The following is an 18863-nucleotide window of genomic DNA, read 5'->3' on the forward strand; positions in this document are numbered from 1 at the left end:
GTATGGCAGGCGTTGCTCTCCTGGTTCCTGGTCAAAAAATTCAACTGTTGGGTTTGGTGAACCCAAGCGGGGGAATGGTATCCGCCCCTGACACAAACACAAGTATTTGCTCAAAGGAGATGTCTACTTCTCCATCTGTAGAAGGATAGGGAGAGGTCACTCACCATTGATTCAAATGCAAATTAAGGAAAGGTGTGTAAATTTACCTTGAATAGCAACCAGCCACCAATCCCACCAGAAAATGGTCTGCTCTTCAGCCTCCCTGCGGTTGCTTCCAGGTGGACTCCATTGTATGGTGAAGAGAGACTGCATGCAGCTTCTCAAAAAGTTTTTCACCTACGTTTGTAAACACAGGGAGAAACTGCATGCAGTGTCTTTCCACCACCTGCCAGAAACCCCCACATGAGTTGAACCCACTTATATATTGTTTCACCATGCTGGCCAATCTGTAAGTAAAAAAAAATGTGTAAAAACACACTCGTCTTTTGATTTTCTAATTATAACAACCAAACAAACAAAAATCTCCTTCAATACTTTTATTGCATTTGTAGTTGTTTTTACCTGTGGAAAACATAGTGCTCAACAACTGCTGAACGCAGGGATGGCAAGTCCTCCATTGTAGCCCCATAGATGCCAGGCATGCCACAGGAAGCCACCCAGTCCCCCAGGTCTTCCTTCAGCTGCTCCAGCAGGTCAGATGAGGAACAATTCCAAACCTTCAAAAAAATATCATTTATACTGTTGAGTACAATTTATTATTTGGGATTGCCTAGCAATATTTGATCAAGCTTAAGGCTTTGTTGTGTTGTGACGTAAAATAAAAGCAGAGGCTCCGTTTCTCTCCTGCAAAGTGTTGAATTCAATATGTTGTATGCTGAGCAAACTGGAGTAGTGCAGCTACAGATTAAACAGAATATAATGTCTGTGTCGAAACGTACGGCCTAACTGAGAGCACTCAGTTAACTGACTGTTAGGACCGATAACCAGTACTTTTCGCTTGCAGGTGGTCACGTGACTTTGGCGCAGGAAGACATCCCAGATTAAACAACAATTACCATTTATTTTTAATTTATAATAAATATACCAAATATTACTAAAAAGTTTTTTTTGAAAACTAAATTAACTTTGTAAGTTATGTCACACTCTGGTCTATTCGTAAAACATTGCCTGCTCTATCTTTGCTCTCTCACACCAGCAAAACAAACCCCATTAGGCATTGTGAATGCTCTGCTCTTGGTAAGCATTCTGAGATATATCTGCCTGTCTAATGACCTTTGATGTACACTACTTTTCAAGTTTCATTGTGGGAAAATTTAAGTGCACTACTACTTCATACAGTAGACATTCGAACACCCCTACAAAATGGCGTAACCTCTAGTGCTCTATGTAGGGGTTAGGACGTACGTTCGGACATAGCCAGTGGTTCCTGTCCATTACAGGATTAGTGACTAAGTCAGTGGATCTGCAAGGATGTCTGTCAGAGATCTAGACACTAAAGAAGGGTGTATCTTGTTTTAACAAAAGAACTGCTGCAGAAGAGTCAACATATCCCAATGATAAACCACATGTCACTACAGTGACTTAAAATAAACTTTAACTATTTGATATTAGCTAAAATGTTGCACATTTCAGATATAAGGCACTTCTTTAATGTTTCCTTTAAAAAAACAAGTTTTAGAAAACTGACACTCCTGAATTGAAGGTTTAACTCTATTACAAAGTTTGTGAGAAAGTCTGTTTCAGAGATAAACTTTGCACTTACACATTACCTTTCAATGTTCTGTTGAACATTGGAGTCAACAGGCAGATCTGGCAGCTGTGCAGAGACATCTGCTCTCTGACCACACATCATGTGGTAGAGGGTCTTATTAAGTCCTCGAGGGCCTGGGCCATCGTGAAAGATTGCCCATGCGGTCAGCTTCCCGGCCAGAAAATATTTATTTTTCGAAAGTGCCTCTACATCATAGGTGAAGAACATGTTCCCTGGCTGACCCTCGAACACTCCTAATGAGGAGTGTACTTCCACCATCAGAAGCCTGGAACCAGATGACCAAATTAAATAACCATTTCTACAGTAGTTATATTATTAAATAAAATAAAATAAAATAGATAATACCTAAGAAATTCCCTTTTGGGACCCCCATAGTCATCCGCCATCTCGCCCACAAAGTCCACTTGTGAAATCTTCTTCCAGCAGAAGCTCTGTCTCGCCATAGCCATGGAGATGCTTTGAATAGACTTCTGTTGGCGTGCAATCACTGTCACCTTTTCTTCTTCTTTGTTCTTAATTTGAAAAATTTGAAGGATTTCTCCGAGTACCAAATCACTCTGTAAATACAAAACCCAAACATTTTACAGTATATAGCACTGTAGTATGTAGGAGTAATGTCTGGTATCACAACGTAATCTCAAGATGTTGCCTAAAAAATACCTGTTCTAATATGAGGGACGAAGAAACAACAAAACATAAATAAATGTACATATAAATATATATTATTAAAAAATATACATAAGAAATTTGGTGAGTTGGTGATCTGAGGCTGCTGCCTGCTGTTAGCTTCTCCAAAACGCGGTTGGTCGTGATGGTCCCTAAGTGAACACCATGCAAGGAAAAGCGAGCAGACAGAGAGCAGCAGCCCCAGATCAGCCGACAGATCAGTTGCTCTGGTGGCAGACCCCTCCGAAACTGCAACATCTTTATTTCTCTCAATTTTGTTTGCCAATGACCTTAAGTCAATAAAGCCACTTGCATTCCCATTTCATGTCTTGCCAGGTGAATCTCTGGAGGGTTTAGAGTAGGCCTTAAACTATATAAATAAAAGGCAGTATTAAAGTTGTTTTTTGGAAATGACTTTTCAACAACTGGATGCTTACCAGGATTGTTCAGCTGATGGTGGGTGCTGTCTGTCAGAAACTTAAACCAAATTTGGTTATTGAATCACTTTCAGTTGATGACTGATCATGAAACAAATTGAATTATAATGCAAAACAAAAAAAATAAAAAAACAAGGAAGAAGTCCAAATGATGGCTTCATTTATTCACGGGACAAAGTTATTCAAAGAAACCAAGCCCCATGCGAGAAGTAATTGCCCCTGTTGAAAAAATACTGTTTCACATCATTGTACGTTTTTTTGTGTAGAATATCCATGTTTCTGCACCAATAGCAAGAACCACCACCTACTGGGTATAGATTTGACCGACTGCTCTGTTGCTGTGGATTTTCCCAGGGCATGTCTCCAGCAGAGGAATTACCTCCTGTCTCCCGTTAATCCGGCAAAGCTCAAAGCTCTCAGTGAGCTCAGGAATAGCATTCCTGAGAGCTAGCCTGCATTGGTGGGAATCTTGATTTAGGGGAACCACTACCCTACAGGTAGCAGTGGCATCTGAAAGAAAAAGTCAACATTACATTTTTGCTTATAAAGATCTCAGTAATATTCATTTTGCAGAAATTAAATCCAACCCGTTTTAAAGTTACATTTGTAAAGTCACATCCTATGTTTAATAAATTTACTTACCTTTCCATGACAGAAGGTACCCTATAAGTTGTATCACCTTCTTCGTTTAAAATGCGATCAAAATTAGCATTAAGACGATCTCTTATGTCGCTCAACCTTCTCCTGTAATCCGCCATAATTTGAAAGGTAGGTGTTGGCGGGAGGTAATGGGTTAAATAGCAAACGGAACTACTTAATGCAGCGCAATAAAATATTTTACCAAGTTCTTGGTGCGTTCGCACTGCGCATTTATACCTTTTAGTGAAGGATTCTGGACCATTAATTAACGCGGTAGTTACTCTGCCGATACACTTTGGCAAGTCATATAAACTACTTCTCACCGCAACGCTAGAAGAACTATGCCTCGAAGAGATTTTATTTTGCGTTGCCAGAACGTCTTCAATGACTGCATAAGGCGTGTGGAAATGAACAACGGACCCGAAGTGCGCAATGTGGTGATGCTCAGGTAATCCTACACTACCTTTTTGCTTTGCTTAATGTTAATCTCAAGATATTGAAATGAGCAATTATAATGGTCAACGCTGCTATATCAAGAGACTAGGTGAAGATTTGTCTTACTGCTTAGCACATAGGACCAAAAACAATTTTTTTATTTTTTTTTATTTTGGTAGGCTTGAGGCAATACAGAGAAGCCTACAGTGGCCCCGGGGAGATGGGTTAACGAGACATCCGCTGATCGTACTTTGACTGACTTGGCAGAACTAATGGAAGTTATCAGAACCTCATCTCACTCGGCTCAACAAGGTAATCATTGCCCCCCGTTTGTGACTCCAAAATTGGTTCTATATATGACTAATATTTAATACCACAATTGAGGTTTTACACTACACCCTCCTCTTTGTATTCTCTGCCTTTTTGTCTTTTTCTTTTTAAAGGGCAATAAAGAAATAAATCAAGAAGCAAATTAAAAAATGAATAAATTAAAATAAATAAATTAATAAATATATACTGTCTCCATACCTAAAAACACTGCATTTTCTGGATATTTTCCTACAGACAGCTATGGCTTTGAGGCTCCATTAGTCACTAGTGGATCCAGGCTACAGTATCGCCAGGGAACAGATGACCTTTTTAAGATCCTGTGGATTCACAGCATCATAAATGGCGGCTGCTATGAATGTCTCTGTACGAACTGTCAAGCAACGCCTAAGGTAATGCTTTCCTTTCTGAAAAATAGTACTTTAATCAGTAATTAATAGAAATTCCCCTTCAAGACAATGCAATGTATATTTTTGTGTTTTTGAATTAGTTACCAGCATTCTGTCTACCACCTTGAAATTTTGTTCTGTCATTTGCTTGCAGAGAGACGCTGTGAGAAACAACCATTTAACATGACATTTTACGTTTTCCACAGATATTAGGTTGATTAGAACAAGTACATTATGATCCAAAGATAAAAGTAAAATAATTGGGCCTTTTTTGGGGTATCAGAGGTGTTATTGTCCTGTTTAATTTAAAAATGTTAGAGTTCAGCTCTTGATCACATCAATCTGGTACCTCTTTTTAGATAAGCTTGATTCTGTTACAGCATAATATATAAACGTCGGCCCGTCCATCCATCTATCCATTATCCATCCCTCCATCCATCCATCTTATGCTTATCCGAGGTAGGGTCGCGGGGGTAGCAGCTCTCCTCAACACCTTGGCTGCACCTAGAAATTCTGTCTATAGAAGTTATAAATACAATCTGTGATAAAGGGGAACCTTGTCAGAGTCCAATTGTCACCTAAAACAAGTCTTACTTACAGCGGACCAAGCTGTGATTTTGGTGATAAAGAGACCTAACAGCCCTTTTTAGAGGGCCCAGTACTCCATACTCCAGGAGTACGCCCCACAGGACACCCCACAAGGGACACTCAGAAACATTCTTATCCACCCCTGGAGCCTTGCCAACAAGGAGCTTTTAGACCACCTGGGTGATCTCGGCACCAGAAATGTAAGAACTCCAGGCTCTGCTTCCTTAATGTAAGACGTTTTGGTGGCATTAAAGAGGTCTTTGAATCATTCCGCCCACCGCCACACGACGTCTCGAGTTGAGGTCAGCAGCATGCAGTTAGCACAATAAACAGTGTTGGTACTGCACTGCTTTCCCTTCCTGAGACACCAGATAGTGGACCAGAATATCCTCAAAGCCGTAAGGAAGTCTGCCTCTTCAAACTCTTCCCACACACAAGTTTTTGCCTCAGCGACCAGCAGAGTCGCCTGCCACTTTGACTGCAGGTATATATCAGCTGCTTCCAGAGTCCCACAGGCCAAGAAAGCCCAATTGGACTCCTTTATCAGGTTGACAGCTTCACTCTTGTAATACTCCGTGGTCTAGGTGCGGGCCTGTTTTCCTTGCTCTCTCTTCCCTGCAGGGTTGGCCGGGCAGGTGTGATTCATCAGAGCTAATTGCCACCCTTTATAAGGAGCTGGAACCTGGAGGAGGGCGTCAGTTCGTTTGCGCTCTTGCGTGGTACAGACCTATCCTATGTTCTCTTGTGATTTCCTGAAACCCGTTACTAACCTTGTTCTTGTTGCCTCCTTGCTCCAGAAACTAGTTCATCTGACTTCAGCCTGGAAACCTTGTCACATTGTCAGAAGCCAACCTGGATCAGTCCACAAGAACCGAGCTGAACCTACGGAACCCTGTTTGCCGTCCTGCCTGCGCTCACCTGCCTGTCCACCCTCCAACCAGTCACAACACCGAGAAGGAATCAGGACTTGCACCGACAACCCGGACGTATGCTCAGTACCTCTCCTCTGCACCAAACCCAAGCTACCGCCTAAGTGAGTTCCCGACCAAGTCTCATCTTCACAATAACTAAGCTCAAGTTGTTCACCACCTTCTCCATCATTCTGGCAGAACCCGTGAAACCTTCAAACCTCAGAAAGAACCATCCATCTCCAACCATACAATAAACCTTTTAAAATCTACCTTTTCGTCAGTCATTCTTCAGAGTCACATTTACATAGATATGACAACTCTCTGCTCATATATAAACACTATGGTTGCATTCTCCATAATCACCCTTGACAATGTTGTCAAACAGTAAAAATACCAGGTTTTATACTATTTTATACTTCAAAAACAGTATAAAATAGACAATGAAAGAGAAGTCACAGAGCTATCTTTTTATGCTCAGCAAAGGAAAGGGGCTTTGATTTGCTGACCTAATACACAGGACATCCAGATGCTGCACCTCAGAAAAGGTGTACACCCCTTAAAGGATTTAAATAAAGAATAATTATTAAGCTAACTTTGAAAGGGAAATCTTACAAAGTGGATCTTGTTATTCCATAGATTGGAAGACACAGTAAGAAGATTGGGTATCATGAATGTTTTGACCAAACTTATCACTATTAACAATAAAACTACAAAGATACTGCAATGGTGAAGGGGCAGAAAGCATGACCCATATACAGATGCTTCAGAATGCAACAACCATCCTGGGTTTTGTTCCCAACTGCGTTCTGGTACCGTGTGTGTTTCGTCTTCAAATTTTTCTCTAAGTAAGACTAATAAAGAATTAAATTTAATTATGAGCTTTATTAGCCATTTAATAACTATTACATATGCTAATCATCTCTTCCCCCACACGTTGGTAACAATCAGGCCTAACACTGTGAGGTTTTTATTGACATCTGTAACAAATTTATTTTCATTTCTGATGCAGTTTTGACTCTGTTCATATTTAAAGTAAAATTTAGTAATTACATGTTTTACAATATCTTCATGCGTTGCACTTTCTTTTCCTTCAGACAGTTCCAGCGTCGTCGATCATATGCTGACTTGAGTGAAGCAGCCTTGGATGAACTGGTGCAGCAAATTGTGGCTGGAAATGACCTGATTGGCCCGGAATCTGTTCGAGCATCTCTACGATCACAGGGGATAAAAATACAGAGAAGGAGAGTTAGGGAAAGCATGATCAGGATAAATCCAAGAGGTGTTGCTTTGGGAGGGCTTTCAAACAGACTACAACGCCACTGCTACAGGGTTGCTGGCCCAAACTCATTGTGGCATATAGATGGCAACCACAAATTGATCAGGTAATAAATTATGTCTTTTTATGATTTCATTGTAGAATTACATATGAATAGCTGATTGTAACCTTTGGATCTCCTTTTTCTACTCTCCACAATGTGCTTTTTATAGATGGCGGATTGTCATCCATGGGGGTGTAGATGGGCACAGTCGGCTCATTGTGTTTCTGCAAGCTTCCAACAACAACCGCAGCAGCAATGTCTTAAACGCTTTCCTCCAAGCCATTGCTCGCTACGGCCCACCTTCAAGAGTCAGGACTGACAGAGGTGGGGAGAACAATTCTGTTTGTGCCTTAATGAACATCTTCCGTGGACGTGAGCGTGGAAGCGCACTTAGAGGCAGGAGCACACATAATCAGAGAATCGAGAGACTCTGGGGAGACCTGTGGCGAAGAATGACAAATGTGTATTATGATTTCTTTTATTTTCTCGAAAGTGAGGGCATCATTGACATTGACAATGAACTGCACATATGGGCTCTTCTTTATGTTTATCTTCCTCGAATTAAGAAAGACCTCAAACACTTCATGGGCACCTGGAATCATCATGGATTGAGGACTGAGCATCACATGACTCCCCTGCAACTTTTTGTAAGTGGTTGCCTACAACAGCAGAGACGTCAGACAACGGCAATGGAGGACATTTTTGGAACAAGCCAAAGTAGACAGATCACTGCAACAGATGTTATGCCAGCTGTGGAAGTTCCTGCCAGAGCAGATTTGGCATCCTTCAGACACCTCCACATCTGGAACACATGATCATTTGCTGGACTGGCCTGAAAGAGTCACTGTGCCACCTGTTAACTGTGCATTGCCAGAAGAGTTGATGGAACATATAACAACACAATTTGATCCACTGGGAGGTGAAAGAGATGATTTTGGGTTGCATATCATCACAGGATTAATGTTGTTCTTACAGTCTGAAGCAGTACTGTTAGTTATGTCACAAAATAAACTGATTTCTGCAAATGTACCATTGATTTATTTACAGGTTTGAGTGAATGTACAAGGACTAAGCGGAACAGTGATCTTTCTGGTTATATGGAGAAATTTTACACATCACGGTCCACATTTCATTTTTTTATTGGCAAATTAACAGTTTATATTGCATTTATCTGTATTTGAAGGTTTAAGAACATTGCACAGCACTGCAAAAAAGGTAACTAAAAGTAGGTAAAATTTCTGGAAATGTATATTTTTGTCTTAGATATGAAAAGGGATGTGCGAGTACTAGCAGACTCCAATTAGTACTTTTTGCATGCTTTAAACTCTATAGAAAAAAATATTAGTATTTGTTGTTTACTATGTTATTAGCTGCATCTTTTGTCTATTGTCTGTTGTTTGTAACTTAAGCCATGCCCTAAAAAATGTCATTAAAGTAAGATGCCTTGACAGCTTCTTGATTTTAGTTTTTTTACTTCTGAGGCAAGGCAAATGTATGCGTATTAGATTATTCTTGTTTTTGACACTCATTTTTAATAGCTAAGCTAGTGCTTACTCCTTGTCAACTTGTAAAACTTAAATTAGTTGGAAATTGTATTTTTTTAATATCAGCAAGCCATACAGTATTTGGTGTGACAATTTAATTCAGGATTCTGGCTCCTGGAGCTTTGTTAGACTAACGTACAGTCTGTAAAATTAGGTTATAATACAAACAGTAGTACTGAGGCATTTAAAGAAAGACACAAAGATAATAAAACAGTACATACAGACAAATAAAATGAAGCTTAGCGTCACATAATACTGTTTATTCCCTGGAAAATGGTATAGTTTCATGCTCACTTTGCATTCTTGGAAATTTAATATGTTTAGACCGCCCACTGATGATTCAAATCACAAAAAAGTGGTAGACAGACGTTTAAAAATTGACTTCAAACATTTAATCTCATGAATTTGGGCTTTCACTGCCATCTGCTGTCATATGAGAGTAACTACAACTTGACGACCATAAGCTTTTTCACATTTCTTTTGTCATTTTAAACATGAAACTACCACAGCACAAGCCAAGTAGTAGAACTAAATGTTGAAAAGAAATTAAAAGCTAAATCAAATAAACCAGGTCACTTAATAAAGCTGCATTTTCTGTATGCTTTGTATTTATATTCACATGATAATATTTTCAGAATTAATAACATTTCTGTTAAAGATTTCATCTTCTGCACCAAGGGCATAAGTAGGGAGAACAAGCAGAGTCAGTTTTGTGTAATATCACACTTTATTATTGAACTAGGATCAGAAAGGAAGGTGCATCTTCTATCTGCCTTTCCCCAACGATCAGGCACCTCCTGGTGCTGCAGTGTTCTTATTGGGTAAAACACCTTTAAAAGACAACCTCCTGATAATAAAATATGCAAAATCACCTTTATATCTAGTGGGCGCGCTTTTTTTACCTCACTGCGCGTTTCCAGCCAAAAAGCGCGATGACGTAAAATACGGGTTGGAACTGCGCGTTATTGTACGGACGATATTATAACCCGGAAAATTAGGGATACATATATATATATATTAAAAAAATGATTTTGGGGTACCTATTTGCATGCTTCTTGTTTCCATTTAATCATAACTTGTTTAGCCTCTCTACACACTAACTCTGTAAACGGGCCATAAAAGTATAATGTTATCACCTCAAACGATCTTAAAACATACTCTTAAAGAACAACAGCAGCAGCTGCAGAAAATGTATTTTTTTAACTTACCACTTTGAGAGCTCAGTGGTCCAGAATCAAGCTGCGGCCGCGGAGTATTCTGGGAAGGGGCCAGTCGTCTGCTCTGATGCAGGGTCGTTTCCGGGGAGCCAGCCCTTGGCCAATAGTTGTGAAGCTTTGCAGGTGACGCTGCCCCTTCCCTCCCCCTCCCTCCCTGGCATCGTTTTGACATTACCAGCTGCAGTCAGATGGACCAAGTAGAAATACACAAAGTGGAAATACACAAAGTGGAAATACAGACAGAAATAAAAAGGGCAGGCAAAAATATGTTGGGTAAAAAAACAGTTAGAAATGTTGGAGGCAGAAATAAATGATTGTTTCAGAAATAGAAGGTTAAAATAAAATAGAAATATTTATGGTGGAGTTAAAACATGCTTTAAAATGTTGTTTTAAAAACACGAAATAGAAATACACTAAGTGGAAATACAGAAGGAAATAAAAAGGGCAGGCAAAAATACGTTGGGTAAAAAAAACTTTTAGAAATGTTAGATGCAGAAATAAATGATTGTTTCAGAAATAGAAGGTTAAAATAAAATATAAAGAAATATTCATGGTGGAGTAAAAACATTTTTAAAAATGTTACTTTAAAAATATGAAGTAGAAATAAACGAAGTGGAAAAAGGGGAGAAGGAAATAAAAGAAAATCCTTTGGGTAAAAAAACTGTTAGAAATGTTAGAGATAGAAATAAATCATTGTTTCAGAAATACAAGGATGTTAAAATAAAAGGAAAGGAAATATATATGATGGAGTGAAAACAGGCTTTAAAAATGTTGTGTTGTAAATAAGAATGAAACAAAAATTAAAACATATTTTAAAAATGTTGGTGTAAATAAATATCAAACAATTAAAAAGGTTGCAGTGGAAATACGGAACCAAAAAAACCCACTTGAAATAAATACACAAAGACAAAATAAAGACTTCAATAAAAACGTATAACAGAAAACAAGTGGGTTAAAAATAAGTCAGCATAAAAACAAGAAGAAAAGTAAAAATAAAAGTGTAAGTTAAATTATATATTTTTTGATGAATAATTGATCAATTGTTGAAGAAATGTCTTCTTTTTGTTATTTTGCCACATTTAATGGCACACAAATTCATATTATTAGGTACTTTTTCAGGCCATTTTATATTATTAAGTCCTTCATTTATTTCTGTGTGTATTTTTAATTATGGCAGGATTGGTCCTCCATAAAAAAGAAATAAACCGGGTGCAGGCTCAAAAGTCAAACTAAGAAAAAACTGAAGTGTCAGCCCTCACAAAAAGACATGCCATATTTTTCGGACCATAAAACACGCCAGATTATAAGGCGCATTACATATTCTTCCATTAGTGTGTAATATCACTCCGCCCCTCTAGTAGGGTGACCAGACGTTCCCCGATTTCCAGGGAAAGGCCCCGTTTTGGATAACCTATCCCCGGCAAAACCTGTCCCCAGCAATATCCCTGATTTCAGTGTATCATGATGGAGTAAACAAAAGTGTAGCGGTATTTGCCCAGTCCAGCTCCTTTCCTGACATAGCAGATTTGCCGAATGCACCTCTCCTACCCCCCGTCGACATTCCAATCCAGACAAAACAAACCAACCCTCAGGCAGAGATTTTGTGCTTAATAAAATCAGAGACGTCCCCAGTTTTCGTCAGACAAATCATATCTGGTCACCTTAAATAGGAAATATACTGGCAGCGGCGCAGCTTACCACAATTTTTTTAAAAGTGTAAATTTACACCAGATGCTGAAAAGTACGAAGCTCACTGAGCTATATTATACAGTGGAGTGCTGATTTTGCCGAAAAACTGAAGTCACTGGCCGCCATCTTGCTACTCCCTACTCTGACAGAATCCCATAGGATTTGGTTGCAACAACAAGCAGTTTTCTGGCTGTGTGAAAATGTTTCATAGGTAATTCTACAGTCAGTGGATGTACTAACACTATCAACTACTAGGAAATTAGGTGCTGAAATATATTACATGTTATTCATATTATATATATATATATATATATATATATATATATATATATATATATATATATATATATATATATATGAAAATTTCCATCGCAAAACGCGATATGCGCCAAATTTGCGCCGCAGAAACAAAGAAGACGATGCCCGCGCTCGCCGCATTGCTAAAAACACATTGCACAAAACTGGATCAAACACAAGAAAATGAACACTTTTGACGGCTTAGAGGAACCAATACTACTCGCCCCTCGTCCACGGAAGCGGGGGCGATCTACGGAATACCACGAACGCGAGAAAAAGCGCAAAATCAGGCATTCTGGTGGCGGAAAAATTCCCCAGATTTCCTGCGCTCACACTGCTTGAGAAAATCCTCATCTGTGCCATGCTGAACTCATTACGGACGCAGACCTGGCTCTAAATCATGCCAAATTCTATGACAATCCTAGTAAGGTAGTCCAGGATGCCTTTATTCTGAGTCTAATGGACATTTCTGAACCAAAACGCCGGCGTGTGCAAAATGAAAATGTTTGAAAACACAAGGATGTGACTGTGAAGTACACACTTCTCTCTGAGAAAGAACACCCAAAAAAGATTCCAGTTTGCAAGAAAACTTTTGTTAAAGTGTTTGGTAAGTCAGATTTGTTTTCTTGTTTTACGTAGTTAACTTTTTGATAACGTCAGCAGCGCAAATTCTGCAAGCTACTAGCTGCTAGCTAGCAGCTAGCTGCTCGTATCCCTAGTGCTTAAAGTGGCTGGCTTTTGATGTTTATTTAGGTTAAGATGATTATGAACATTGAGGCTAAATTTATTTATGTCAAGCTGTCATTGTCTCATGAAGTGTTAGAGAGGATGGGTACACACCATAATATAAAACGTTATTTTGTCACCATCACAAATAAATTTATTTTGTTTTTGTGTATCATAAAATTGAGAAATAAGACAAACACACATTAAAGAATACAGACAGGAAAAAATCTTTGTCCTCTTAGTGTCTACTTTGTTGAAAGTACTTAGTTACATTAAAAATAAACACAAAAGATGGGTCAGGAATGATGGGTAAGAAGATGTCACAGTGGTATATCGCAATATTATTATTATTAATATTATTATCATCATTATTTTAGGAGACAAACAATTTAGATGGGGAGGACATTTTCTACATTTATGTTTAGTTCTGTAGGGGAAAGCCGATTGCGTAAGCAGTTATGCATCTGTTTGGATGAAATAGATCTTGGTTTCATGACATGTATATTTTTATTCTAAGCTGTGCTTTTCTTGTGTCATTTCAGGCATCAGCAAGGACAGACCATCCCGCATCGCCCAGTATTACTCCACCAATGCAGAGCCTCGTCCTGAAAACCGCGGAAGGCTGCACAATGCTGAAGAAGTGGTTAGGAAGCGAGAGCAGGTCAAGACACACATACAGACTTTCACCTGTCGTGCAAGTCATTATGGACGGAGAGGAGCCCCTGGACGCAAACATTTGCCTTCTGATCTTTCAGTTCGACGCATGCATGAACTATTTAAACAACAGAACCAGACCAAGTCAGCTCTGTACTACACAATTTTTTCCAAAGAATTTAATCTCGGGTTTGGGCATCCAGCAACTGATGCCTGTGCCACCTGCACAAAACATCGACTCTCTATGAAGGATCCAAGTTTGACAGATAAAGAAAAAACGAACAAAAATTGCAATGTTCCTCCTGCATCGGAGATGAGCTTGAGTATTTTACGACCAGCTGAATATTGTGGACCCCACTGCACTCACCGTTTGCTTTGACATGATGCAAAACATGGCTCTGCCACGAACACCGATCGGGCAGGCATACTATTCAAGGCAGCTCTACCTGTATCTGTTTGGCGTGGTGGTACATCATGGTGAAGGCAGTAATCAAACGAAAAATTATGTCCATCTTTATGTGTGGATGGAGCATGAAAACAAAAAGGACTCAAACATGATTGCCTCTGCACTGGACGACTGCTTTCGAGTTCAGTTGAATGGTATTCTGCATCAAAAAACTAAACTCAGACTGTTCAGTGACTAAACTCAGACTGTTCAGTGACTCCTGCTTTGGGCAGAACAAGAATATGAATGTACTGTCCATGCTCTGTGCCTTACGAAAGTCTGCATTTCCTGACACTGAAATTGAATTCACATTCCCCATTCGTGGACATTTTTCTGCCAGCTGACAGAGTGTTTGGGCGGATTGAGCAGATGATACCCCAAAGACTACTATGCAATATTACGTAAGCACGGTAACTTGCCCATCTATGGCACTGATTGGAATGATGCACTTTGACTTTGTGTCATTTGTTCTGATGATGCACTATGAATTTGTGCAATTTGCTTATTCTGTTCAGTTAGGATGGTGAAATACTAACCTACTACAGTTTTACAGTCACTACACAGTGTTTTATATAAACTGTTTTAAAAAAGTTAATCTCAGGAAGTTATGTTGGTTTACTGACAGTTGAATGTCTGGGGGGGGGGGGGGGGTTCATAAAATCAGTTTGAATAATATTCAAGCAGTAGCAATGTGAAGATGCTGTTTTCAATCCGAGATGGATATGTCTCATTTTGTAAAATTATTTGCACTTGAATATGTTGCGTTTTGCAAAAAAAGTTATGAAATTTACATTTTTCTCAAAAATGTTACTTTTTCAATATATTTTTAATGCAGTATTTTTATGCACTTATGAAATAAAGTCTAAAAAAGATTATATGGTTTTCTTCCTTTGTTATATATGATTATAGTAAAAAAAGTAATTTTTCTCAAATATGAGAACCCCAATATATATTTGTACTGTAGTCACAATCTTGAAAAACACAATTAACGGTTTCGTGCTTTTTCAGATCAGTCCCAAGGTGTTCGAAATATTGCTTCTCTGTGTTAAAACTACATGAATTACACACAAGACACAAGAATGAAACTATCTACCCTGATTGAGTCTGTGTATGATTTGTAGACAACTGTGCATTAAGTGCTCCCCAACTTCTAAATAAGCAAGGACAAGCAGAGTAGTGACCGCCCTTGGCCAGTATGTGGATGCTTCAACCTATAATTGTCATGGTTTAAGTTTTGTCTGGCTTCTTTGTTATTTTGTAGTTCACTTAGCTCTCCCTTGCTCAGCTTTAGTCACTCCTCTGGACACTAATTAGTTTTCTTTCCCGTCACCTGTCAGGCAGCAATTACCCCTGATCTCTTGCCACCTGTGTTCACGTCTTTATAAGACTCACCTCATTCTGTTCTCGTCGCCGGTCCATAGCGTTCACTCCCGCTCAGTCTCTGCCAGAATCGTTGTCAGCTCAGTTTTTTGTTACAGTCAGCCTGAAGACTCCCTTCAACTTGGTTTTTTGTTACAGTCAGCCAATAGACTTTCCTTCAGCTTTGTTTTGTTCCAGTCTCAGCCTAGATCCAGCTCAGCTCTGTTCACACTCCTGTTCTCATCTCCTGGTGAGCTGTTCCGCTCTCAAGTCCACGGTTCAGATGTTCTGGTCTCCAGTGCACGGCTCAGATGATCTGCTCTCCAGTGCACGGCTGTGTTTAGACGCCCTCTGTTCTCGGTTCTCCGGCATGTTAGAACGTCCTCAGTTCCCTGGTGTTTAGGTCTTGGTTTCCTGGTGTTTAGATTCCTGGCGTTTAGATTTAGTGTTCCCTGGCGTTTTAGAAGTTCCTGTTTCCCTTGCGCCCCGGCGATCTCCTTCCTCGCGCCCCGGCGTTTTTCTCGCGTCCCGGTGTTCTCTTCCCCAAGCCCCGGTGTTTCCCTCACGCCCCGGTGGGTTTCCCCTGGCGTTTCTGTACACCAGTCGTGTTCCAGCATGTGTTGTTGAGCCTTGGTGTTTTCGTACGCTTGTTCTTCCCTCTGGCGTTGTCGTACGCCTGTTCTTCCCTCTGGCGTTGTCGTACGCTTGTCCTTCCCTTTGGCGTTGTTGTACGCTTGTCCTTCCCTTTGGCGTTGTCGTACGCTTGTCCTTCCCTTTGGCGTTAAGTACGCCCGTTCCTTCCCTTTGGCGCTGTCGTGCGCCCGTTCCTTCCCTTTGGCATTAAGTGCGCCCGTTCTTTCCCTTTGGCGTTAAGTACGCCCGTACCTTCCCTTTGGCGCTGTCGTGCGCCCGTCCTTCCCTTTGGCGTTTCCTTACGCCCGTCCTTCCCTCTGGCGTTTCCGTACGCCCGTCCTTCCCTCTGGCGTTTCCGTACGCCCGTCCTTCCCTTTGGCGCTGTCGTGCGCCCGTCCTTCCCTTTGGCGTTTCCTTACGCCCGTCCTTCCCTCTGGCGTTTCCGTACGCCCGTCCTTCCCTCTGGCGTTTGTGCACGCCTGTCTTGTCTCCCTGGTGTTTCCTTTCGCCTGTTTCCCAGAGTTCTCTGGACTTTCGGTTCCCCAGAGTTTTCTAGCCTCTTTGGTTCCTCCGTGCTTTTGACCCCTGGTTTCCCTGTATTCTCTAGCCCCTTTGGTTCCCTAGTGGTCTCTAGCCCCTTTGGTTCCCTGTGTTCTCTAGCCTTTGGTCCTCGGTGTTCGTGACCTTTTGGTTTCCCGTTTTCTCTAGTTTTGTTGGTTCCACAGTGTTTCTCTTAGGCTTTTGGTTTCCCTGTGTTCTGTTTTTTGTTTGACAAAAAAAGCAGCAGTGGGAAAAATTTCTCATCAAAAATGTTTTTATTGCCGGGGTGCATTTACACACAAGTGAATAAACAGATACAGGAAAGTAAAAGACAACACATGTAGACACAGATACTGCACCCTACACCTCCGTCTGTTGAATGACTCTGATCCCATCATCATCCATCTTCCACACTTTTCAATAAACTCACTCTTAAGAACTAGCTCTGTGTGTGCGTGCTGTGTCCGGGTTCATCCTTGAAAAATATCATAACAATAATGTTTTATGAGCGCTAACCGTTTTGATGACCTAAAATAGCATCTTTTGCACGACCATCTCATATCACAACAGGCCTACTCTTTCTCCCAGATTAATTCCTCCTCTGCCTCCTCTCCCTAGACCTCAAGTCCAACTGTCCACTGGCTCCTCCTGAGGACACCCTAAAAAAGAAGAGACAGTTTGTGGTATTTAAACAATGGTCTAAAATATTCAGCCACAATTTTAATTTTATTTATTTATAAACATTTATTAGAGGATCAGCCCCATGAGATGAAACATCTCGTTTTCATGGGGGTCCTCAGTAACATATCCAAACAATGTAGAAAATTATTACATTTTGATGGATGAATAAGGGCTAATATAAGACAATATTCTATCATGCATACATTATTTTCCACCTACCTGAATAATGAGGATAATGTTTTTATGTGATTTGCTTCCTGTTGATAAATAGAAAAATATTTTAATAAGACGGTGTGGCAATGTGCAGTACTGTCAGTCACTTTAATGCAGTTGCAGGCATGCATATTGACAGGCATATTTACAGTATATAAACAATTTCAGTGTCCTTGGTTTGGAAGCAGACAACCAGAAACAGGTCCTACAACTAGTGAAAATTTGTCTGTGACAAAAATGGTTAACCCATATTGGTGCAGACATGTGAAAATATATTCAATCCATTATGAGTATTGATGGGTTACATGAGGGGTAGCGGTGGGCTTCGCACAGCACGACACAGCGATGCTATTATGGAGTTATTTTGTGCCTTTGAACCAATCTGAGTGCACAGTGAGACAGGTATTGACGGGGGGATTGAAGAAAAAAAAAGAAATAAACAGAATATTTTAGCCTAGAATAGGGATTCCCAAAGTGTGGTGAGCTGCCACTAGGGGTGCAGGAGACAAAAACTGTAATGGCGCTCTGACCGTGTTTTTTTCCCCACACACAAAGACGTGTAAATAAGCATTTCCTTTGTAAAGCTTAAAATCAAAAACTGTAAATTTAATCAATGAATAAAAATGTATTGTAATGATCCGTATTAGACTTTATTGCTAAGTGCCGTTGCACACCTACTGTCTCTTTAAGTTTGGTTGTTTTGGGGTCATACGGGAAGAAATGTGTGACTTCCGGGGAGAGGAGAGGTGGCTCGGGGGACTGGAGGGGTGAAAGCTGTCCCATTTTGTTTGTCCTAAAATAAAGTGTTAGCAGCAAGACCTCGGTCTGGTGCTTGGGTGTCATAACGGAACGTTACAGTATTCACACAAAAATTCATGTATTTAATAGAAATCTTATTTTATTCTTCATTTTAAGATGAAAAATCCACATTGTGCTGTAGCTTGTTGTCTCTGTTTCAATCATTCTCGCAAATACGCTCAATTGGCTTAAATCAGGGAAACAGTTGAGACATCTTAGGTGAAAGTTAGACAGCTGTTTGGGAACCCCTGGCCTAGCAAATTTAGCCTAAAATATATAGATTAAATTGTTGAGTCCAGTCTTTAGCCAAGTCATTTTATTAGATGTTATCTCTTATCTGATGTATTTCTGATATCTGGCACTTTGTTCTACCTCATGTTGAAGTGCTATTTAAATAATGATGACAATGATCACAAGAAACCTTTGCATCACCTCCAAGAAGCTGAAAAGAAAAGAGACAGCAGCATTTTTCACACCTCACTTAGTAGCTCAAGTTAATATTTTAGTCTTAATTTTTAGCCTAAATATTTCAGGCTAAAATATTAAACTGTTAATTTTTTTGTCTTTGCTTCAATCTCACCATTA

General features: G+C 40.0%; 1 long non-coding RNA gene across 2 annotated transcripts; it reads right to left on the reverse strand.

The window, feature by feature from the left end:
* Positions 1–45: 45 nt before the first annotated feature.
* LOC118563598 lies at positions 46–832 on the reverse strand. Of its 2 annotated transcripts, none has more exons than XR_004931292.1 (3): positions 562–832; positions 207–385; positions 46–135 (listed from the first exon to the last, which is right to left on the reverse strand). It is a non-coding gene; the product is annotated as an uncharacterized LOC118563598 (long non-coding RNA). The 2 variants fall into 2 exon arrangements; XR_004931291.1 differs by having other exon boundaries at positions 207–446.
* Positions 833–18863: the final 18031 nt, after the last annotated feature.

This window comes from Fundulus heteroclitus, chromosome 7 (genome assembly GCF_011125445.2).
Source record: "Fundulus heteroclitus isolate FHET01 chromosome 7, MU-UCD_Fhet_4.1, whole genome shotgun sequence".
NCBI lineage: Eukaryota > Metazoa > Chordata > Actinopteri > Cyprinodontiformes > Fundulidae > Fundulus > Fundulus heteroclitus.